The sequence below is a fragment of the Bos indicus genome, chromosome 24 (genome assembly GCF_029378745.1).
Source record: "Bos indicus isolate NIAB-ARS_2022 breed Sahiwal x Tharparkar chromosome 24, NIAB-ARS_B.indTharparkar_mat_pri_1.0, whole genome shotgun sequence".
NCBI classification, from domain to species: Eukaryota; Metazoa; Chordata; class Mammalia; order Artiodactyla; family Bovidae; genus Bos; species Bos indicus.
In genome coordinates, this window is record NC_091783.1 from 48,444,268 (window position 1) to 48,453,104 (window position 8,837).

Below are 8,837 nucleotides of genomic sequence, written 5' to 3' on the forward strand. Positions count from 1 at the left end.
CTCTGTCGTCCCCTTCTCCTCCTGCCCCCAATCCCTCCCAGCATCAGAGTCTTTTCCAATGAGGCAACTCTTCGCATGACATGGCCAAAGTACTGGAGTTTCAGCTTTAGCATTATTCCTTCCAAAGAAATCCCAGGGCTGATCTCCTTCAGAATGGACTGGTTGGATCTCCTTGCAGTCCAAGGAACTCTCAAGAGTCTTCTCCAACACCACAGTTCAAAAGCATCAATTCTTCGGCGCTCAGCCTTCTTCACAGTCCAACTCTCACATCCATACATGACCACAGGAAAAACCATAGCCTTGACGAGACAGACCTTTGTTGGCAAAGTAATGTCTCTGCTTTTGAATATGCTATCTAGGTTGGTCATAACTTTCCCTCCAAGGAGTAAGCATCTTTTAATTTCATGGCTGCAGTCACCATCTGCAGTGATTTGGGAGTCCAAAAAAATAAAGTCTGCCACTGTTTCCACTGTTTCCCCATCTATTTGCCATGAAGTGATGGGACCAGATGCCATGATCTTCGTTTTCTGAATGTTGAGCTTTAAGCCAACTTTTTCACTCTCCACTTTCACTTTCATCAAGAGGCTTTTTAGTTTCTCTTCACTTTCTGCCGTAAGGGTGGTGTCATCTGCATATCTGAGGTGATTGATATTTCTCCCGGCAATCTTGATTCCAGCTTGTGTTTCTTCCAGTCCAGTGTTTCTCATGATGTACTCTGAATATAAGTTAAATAAGCACGGTGACAATATACAGCCTTGACGTACTCCTTTTCCTATTTGGAACCAGTCTGTTGTTCCATGTCCAGTTCTAACTGTTGCTTCCTGACCTGCATACAGATTTCTCAAGAGGCAGGTCAGATGGTCTGGTATGCCCATCTCTTACAGAATTTTCCACGGTTTATTGTGATCCACACAGTCAAAGGCTTTGGCATAGTCAATAAAGCAAAAATAGATGTTTTTCTAGGTGAAAAAAAATGTGTTTTCTGATCAAAGGCTGGGACTGATTTTATTCAGGTGCATTTCAGTGTTCTGTGTGTGTGTGTTATATGTTTCATACAAGTGAGTTCATATTACACATATTATTTATAAATTGATTTTTTGTTTGGCAATACTTATTGCCTCTATTGAAATCAATGCATATTCATTTAGTCCATACTTTTATGATTAAAAATTGTCTGTTTTAATTTGTCAGCTTTTACTATTACAAGCAACCCTACAGTGAACATCCTCAGAGCTTCACCTTTGTGCATATCCTTACTTATTACTTTCTAAAATTGAGGTATAGTTGATTAACAATATTATATTAGTTTTGGACTTCTCAGGTGGTCCAGTGGTTAAGAATCTGCCTGCCAATGCAGGGAAAATTGGTTCGATCCCTGGTCCAGGAAGATTCCACATGCCACGAGGCGACTAAGCCTGTGCTCCACAACTGCTGAGCCTGCTCTCCAGCGCCCTCAAACTGCAACTACTGAAGCCCGTGCACCCTAGAGCTCTTGCTGCCAACAAGAGATGCCACCTGGGTGAGAAGCCGACACATTGTAACTAGAGAGCAGGCCCCACTCAGTGCATCTAGAGAAAGCCCACATGCAGCAACAAATGCCCAGCACAGCCAAAAAGTTTAATGAATTAATTTTTTTTTAAATACAAGAAATTTTAAAAAATATATTAAGTGTACAACTTAGTGATTTTGTGGATGACACTCCATTTATAGCTATAAAATATTGGCTATATTTCTATGTTGAATAACATATTCTTGTAGCTTATATTTTTTGTAAGTAGTAGTTTGTACCTATTAAACCCCTAACCCCTACCTTGCCCTTCCTCCCTTCCCTCTCTCCACTGGTAACCACTAGTTTATATCTATAAGTCTCTTTCTTATTTGTTCTGTTTACTAGTTTATCTCATTTTTTAGATTCCAGACATAAGTAATAACCTACAGTATTTGTCTTCCTATGATTGACTTATTTCACTAAGCATAATATCCTCCAGGTCCAGTCATGCTGTTGCAAATGCCAAAATCTCATTCTTTTTTATGGTTGAGTAGTTCTCCACTGTGTGTGTGAGTGTGTGTGTGTGTGAGTGTGTGTGTGTGTGAGTTTGTGTGTGTAAACCACATGTTCTTTATTCATTCATCTGTTGGTATTTAGGTTACTTCCATATCTTGGCTATTGTAAATCAGACTGCTGTAAATTTTGAGATGCATTCATCTTTTCAAGTTAGTTTTTTCATTCTCTTGCATATATATACATACACACACACACACCCAGGAGTGGAACTGATGGCTCATACTGGCTGCACCAATTTACATTCCCCAAAACAGTATATAAGGGGTTCCCTTTTACCATATCCTTGCCAACAACATTTGTGGTCTTTTTGAGGATGACCATTCTCACAGGTATGAGGCGAGAGCTCATTCTGGTTTTAACTTGCATGCATCTGATGATTAGCAAAGTTCAGCATATTTTCATGTGCCTGTGGATCATCTATATGTTTTCTTTGGAAAAATATCTGTTCAGTCCCTCTGCCCATTTTTAAGTCAGGCTCTGTGTTTTTGAGATGGAGTGTGAGCTGTTTGTATATTTGGGGTATTAAGCCCTTAGTGGTCATATCATTTGCAAATTCTTCTTCCACTCAGTAGGTTGTCTTTTCATATTGTCAATAGTTTCCTCAACTGTGCAAAGGTTTCAAGTTTAACTTGGTCCCATTTGTTTATTTTCACTTTTATTTCCTTTGCTTCAGGAGATAGATCCAAATAAATATTGCTACAATTTCGGTCAAATAGTATTCTACTCATGTTTTGTTCTAGGAGTTTTATAGTATCCAGTTTTATATTTAGGTCTTTAATCCATTTTGAAATTTTGTGTATATGGTATTAGATAACATTATAATTTCATTCTTTTACATGTAGCTGTCCACTTTTCCTGAACCCTGGGTCAGGAAGATGCCCTGGAGGAGGATCTTCTCAGGTGGCACAGTGGTAAAGAACCTGCCTGCCAATTCAGGAGACCTAAGAGAAGTGGGTTTGATCCCTGGGTCAGAAAGATTCCCTGGTGTAGGAAATGGCAACCCACTCCAGTATTCTTGCCTAGAAAATTTCATGGACAGAGGAGCCTGGTGGGCTACAGTCCATGGGGTCACAAAGAGTCAGACATGACTGGGCGTGCAACGCAACACAACATTTGTAGATAGTGTCGATTTTAATATTTCCTTTCCAGTGTGGATTCCTTTTATTTCTTTTTCTTATGTGATTCCTGCGGCTAGAACTCCCAATGCTATGTTAAATAAAAGTGGTGAGAGTGGGCATCCTTGTCTTGTTCTTGATCTTTGAGGAAACACTTTTGGCTTTTCACTACTGACTCTGATGTCAACAGGGCTTACCATACTTTATTATATGGTCTTTATTATATTGAGGTATGTTCCATCTATGCCTGCTTTCCGGAGGGGTTTTATAGTAAATAAATGTTGAATTTTGTCAGAGGCTTTCTCTACCTCTGTTGAAATAATCATATGACTTTATTCTTCAGTTTGTTAATTTGATGTATCACATTTTGATTTGTAGATATTGAACCATTCTTGCATCCCTAAGTTCAATCCTTTTGATCATGACCTTTTTTATGTATTACTGGATTTGGTTTCCTGATATATTTTTTGAGAATTTTTTTTAATCTATGCTCATCACTGATATTGGCCTGTAGTTTTCTTTTTTGTGTGATATCTTTGTTTGGTTTGGTATTAGGGTGATGCTGGACTCACAGAATGAGTCTGAAAATACTCTTTCCTCTGCAATTTTTTGAAATACTTTGAGAAAGATAGGTGTTAACTATTCTCTAAATATTTAATAGAATTCACCTGATAAGTCATCTGGTCCTGGACTTTGGTTTCTTGGTTAAGTGCTGGTTCAATTTTTTTTTAACTGATAATTGATCTGTTCATATTTTTGTTTTTTCCTGATTCAGTCTTGGATGATCGCACATTTCTAGGTATTTGTCCATTTCTACTAGGTTGTTCATTTTATTGGCATATTGTTGTTTGTAGTAATTTCATATAATTTGCTGCATTTGTATGATTTCAGTTGTAACTTCTCTCTTTTTTTTCATTTCTGAGTTCAGTTTAGTCACTCAGCCGTGTCCAACTCTTTGTGACCCCATGGACTGCAGCATGCCAGGCTTCCCTGTCCATTACCAACTCCCAGAGCTTGTTCAAACTCATGTCCATCGAGTTGGTGATACCATCCAATCATTTATCCTCTGTTGTCCCCTTCTCCTCCTGCCTTCAATCTTTCCCAGCATCAAGGTCATTTCCAATGAGTCAGTTCTTCCCATCAGGTGGCCAAAGTATTGGAGCATCAGCTTCAGCATCAGTCCTTCCAATGAATATTCAGGATTGATTTCCTTTAGGATGGACTGGTTGGATCTCCTCACAGTCCAAGGGACTCTCAAAGAGTCTTCTCCAACACCACAGTTCAAAAGCATCAATTCTTCGGCACTCAGCTTTCTTTATAGTCCAACTCTCACATCCATACATGACTACTGGAAAAACCATAGCTTGGACTAGACAGACCTTTGTTGGCAAAGTAATGTCTCTGCTTTTTAATATGCTATCTAGGTTGATCAAAGCTTTTCTTCCAAGGATCAAGCGTCTTTTAATTTCATGGCTGCAGTCACCATCTGTAGTGATTTTGGAGCCCCAAAATATAAAGTCTCTCACTGTTTCCATTGTTTCCCCATCTATTTTCCATGAAGTGATGGGACCAGATGCCATGATCTTAGTTTTCTGAATGTTGAGTTTTAAGCCAACTTATTCACTCTCTTCTTAAGAGGCTCTTTATTTCTTTGCTTTCTGCCATAAGGGTGGTGTCATCTGCCTATCTGAGGTTATTGATATTTCTCCCAGCAATCTTGATTCCAGCTTGTGCTTCATCCAGCCTGGCATTTCACATGATGTACTCTGCATAGAAGTTAAACAAGCAGGCGGATAATATACAGCCTTGGTGTACTCCTTTCCCGATTTGGAACCAGTCTGTTGTTTCATGTCCTGTTCTACCTGTTGCTTCTTGACCTACACACAGATTTCTCAGGAGGAAGGTAAGGTGGTCTGGTATTCCCATCTCTTTAAGAATCTTCCTCAGTTTGTTGTGATTTGGGCCCTTTCTCTTTTTTTCTTTATGAGTCTGGCTAAAGATTTATCACTCTTTTTTATCTTTTCTAAGAACCAGCTCTTAGTTTCATTGATAGTTTTTTTTCTTTTTCCTTTTTTAGTCTCTAATCCATTTATTTCTGCCGATTTTTGTGATTTATGTCCTTCTACTAACTTTGGATATTGTTTGTTCTGCTTTTCCTACATTCTTCAGCTATAAAGTTAGGTTGTTTATTTCAGATTTATCTTATTTCCTGAGGTAAGCTTGTATCACTATAAATTTCCCTCTTACACTGCTTTTGCTAGGTCGCATAGATTCACACTATTGAGTTTTTGTTTCATTTGTCTCCAGCTATTTTTTTACTTCCTCTTTGACGTCTTCGGTGATCCATCCGTTGTTTAGTAACATATTGTTTAGCCTCCATGTGTTTGCATTTTTTGCAGTTTTTTTATTATAGTTGATTTCTATAAGTGTTGTGGTTGGAAAGGATGCATTATATGATTTCAGGTTTCACAAATTTATTGAGGCTTGTTTTGTGGCCTAGCATATCCTTAAGAATGTTCCATATGTTCTTGATAAAAATGTGTATTCTGCTACTTTTGGTTGGAATGTTCTATATATATCTAGAACGTTCTTTATGTATCTATTAATCCATCTGATATAATGTGTCATTTAAGGCCACTTTTTCCTTATTGCTTCTCTATTTGGGTGACCTGTCCATTGATTTCAGTGGAATGTTAAAGTCCTTTACTATTATTGTGTTACAGTTGGTCTCTCCTACATCCATTAATATTTGCCTTATATACTAAGTAGTCCTATGTTGTGTCCATATATATTTAGAATTGTTATATCTTCTTAAATTGATCCCTTGATCATTACACAGTGTCCTTCTTTGTCTCTCTATTTCAGCTGATTTAAGTATTGCTACTCCAATTTTTTAAAATTTACATTTACATGGAATACTTCTTCCTACTCCCTCATTTTCAGTCTGTTTGTGTCTCTAAATCTGAAGTGACTTTCTTTTAGGTAGTATATGTATATGTCTTGTTTTCATTCAGCCACCATATGTCTTTTGACTGGGGTATTGAGTCAATTTACATTTAAAGTAACTTTTGAGACATATATGCTTACTGACATAAATTATTTTGGGATTGCTTTGGTAGTTCTTTTCTGTTCATTTCTTCTTCTTTAGTTTCTTCCCTTATGATTTGATGACTATTTTTGTGTTGTGTTTGATTCCTTTTTCTTTTCTGTGTGTGTGTTATAGATTTTTGGCTTCTGATTACCATGAAGTTTATACATAGCAATCTATATATATGTGTGTATGCATGTGCGATTGTTTTAAGTTGCTAATCACTTAGTTTCAAATGCATTTTAACAAACCTGCATTGTAACTCTTATCTCCTTGTGATCTCTGTTTTTGACATCATATTTTGCATCTTTTTGTTTTGTGTATTCCTCAACTGCTTATTGTAGATACAAATGGTTTTACTTTCTTATTTTAACGTTCCTACTAGCTTTGTACATGGTTGATTTACTACCTTTACTTTATATTTGCCTTTCTCTATAAGATTTTTCTTTTCATAATCTTCATGTTTCTAGTTGTGGCCTTTTATTTTTCACTTAGAGAAGTTTCTTTAACACTCCTTGTAAAGCTAACTTGGTAGTGTTGAACTTTTTAGTTCTTGCTTATCTGTAAAACTTTTGATCTCGCCAATAAATCTGAATAAGAGGTTTGCCTGGTAAAGTATTCTTGGTTGTAGAATTTTCCCCTTAATCACCTTAAATATATCATGCCACTCCCTTCTGGCCTGCTGAGTTTCTGCTGAAAAATCAACTGACAACCTTGTATGTGACTTGTTGCCTTTCCCTGGCTGCTTTTAACATTCTCTCTTTATCTTTAATTTTTGCCACTTTAATGATAATGCATTGATGTGGTCCCCTTTGGATTGCTTTTAATTATTTCTTGAGAATAAATGTGGGAAATGAAATTACTGGGTCAAAATATATACACATCTGTAAGATTAGATCCATGTATGTGCCCAGTCACTCAGTCATGTCTGACTCTCTGTGGCCCCATGGACTGTAGCCCACGAGGCTTCTCTAACCATGGAATCTTCCAGGCAAGAATACTGGAGTGGGGTGCCATTTCCTACTCCAAGGGGTCTTCCTGATCCAGGGATCAAACTCACGTTTCTTTCATCTCCTGCATTGGCAGGCAGATTCTTTCCCACTAGAGCCACCTGGGAAGCCATAAAGATAGATAGCTGTTATCGAATTGCCTGCCAAAATAACACACCAGTGTGCGCTCCTGCAGTACCAAACAGTGTCTAAGAGTTCACTATATAGAGAGTAAATAATGGGAAAATATCAGCTTAATGAATAATTTCAAAATGTAGATTAAAACAGGAAGCTTGGCAAAGATCAATTATTTTTCTTTTAATGTATCAATCTAGATGTCTTTGCCAAACTTCTTGTTTTAATTTAAATTTTTAAATTATTAATGAGGCTGATATTTTTCCATAAGATTTTTGGCCATAAACGTTTTTCCTTTGTTAATTGCTTATTTGTGCACTTGGCCCATTTCCTAATGAGTTGTTCATTTTCCCCTCTATTTTTGTAACAGCTCTTCACATAGTGAGGATGTTCGTCCCTTGACTGTCTCATATATTACAGATATTTTTACCACTTTGCCATTAGCTTTTTTAAAAAAAATATGAAACACTTCATGAATTTGTGTGTCATCCTTGCACAGGGGCCATGTTAATCTTTTCTGTATTGTTCCAATTTTAGTATATGTGCTGCTAAAGTGAGCACAGCTTTTAAATTTTGTTTGTATTGATGTCTTTAATATTCTTGATTACAAAGGAATATATCATCTCTGTACATTTATATGATCACAATTATACCAGATTAAAAAAATTCAATCTACCATCACATCCACAAAACAGAAGAATTTTACTTTTCTCCCCAGAAATAACCACATTTAATAATTTGTTAATGACTTTCCAAACCCTTTCTATGCATTTCTGTTATGGTTTGTTTTGATGTACAGAGGTTTGTTTGTTTGGTTCTTAGTTACTTATTTTTGGCTGTGCTGAGTCTTCACTGCTGCGTGGGCTTCTCACTAGTTGTGGCAAACAGGGGCTGCTGTCCAGTTTCAGTGAGCCGGCTTCTTATTGTGATAGCTTCCCTTGTTGCCAGAGCACGGGCTCTAGGGCCCACAGGCTTCAGTGGGATCAAACCCGAGTCTCCTGCATTGGCAGGCAGATTCTTTACCACTGAGCCACCAGGGAAGCCTTGTTTTGATGTATAGAAGTTTTCAACTCTGATTAGTTATTCACTTCTTAAGACTTGATTAAGACGTTACCTACTCTATGACTTTGTTATATTAGAAACACCTTTCTGATTACCAAATATGCACAAATATTCACCCATATTTCCTCCCAATGTGTTTATGGTTTCACATATATATCTTTAATGAATCTTGAACTTACTTTGCTTTTTTCCAAATACATGGATATGCTGCTGCTGCTGCTGCTAAGTCACCTCAGTCGTGTCCAACTCTGTGCAACCCCATAGACGGCAGCCCACCAGGTCCCGCCATCCCTGGGATTCTCCAGGCAAGAACACTGGCGTGGGTTGCCATTTCCTTCTCCAATGCATGAAAGTGAAAAGTGGAAGTGAAGTCGCTCAGTTGT

At 37.5% G+C, this 8,837-nt stretch overlaps 1 non-coding gene across 1 annotated transcript; it reads right to left on the reverse strand.

The window, feature by feature from the left end:
• Positions 1–7,846: 7,846 nt before the first annotated feature.
• Positions 7,847–7,953, reverse strand: LOC139179534 (U6 spliceosomal RNA). The gene has a single exon (XR_011563902.1). It is a non-coding gene; the product is annotated as a U6 spliceosomal RNA (small nuclear RNA).
• Positions 7,954–8,837: the final 884 nt, after the last annotated feature.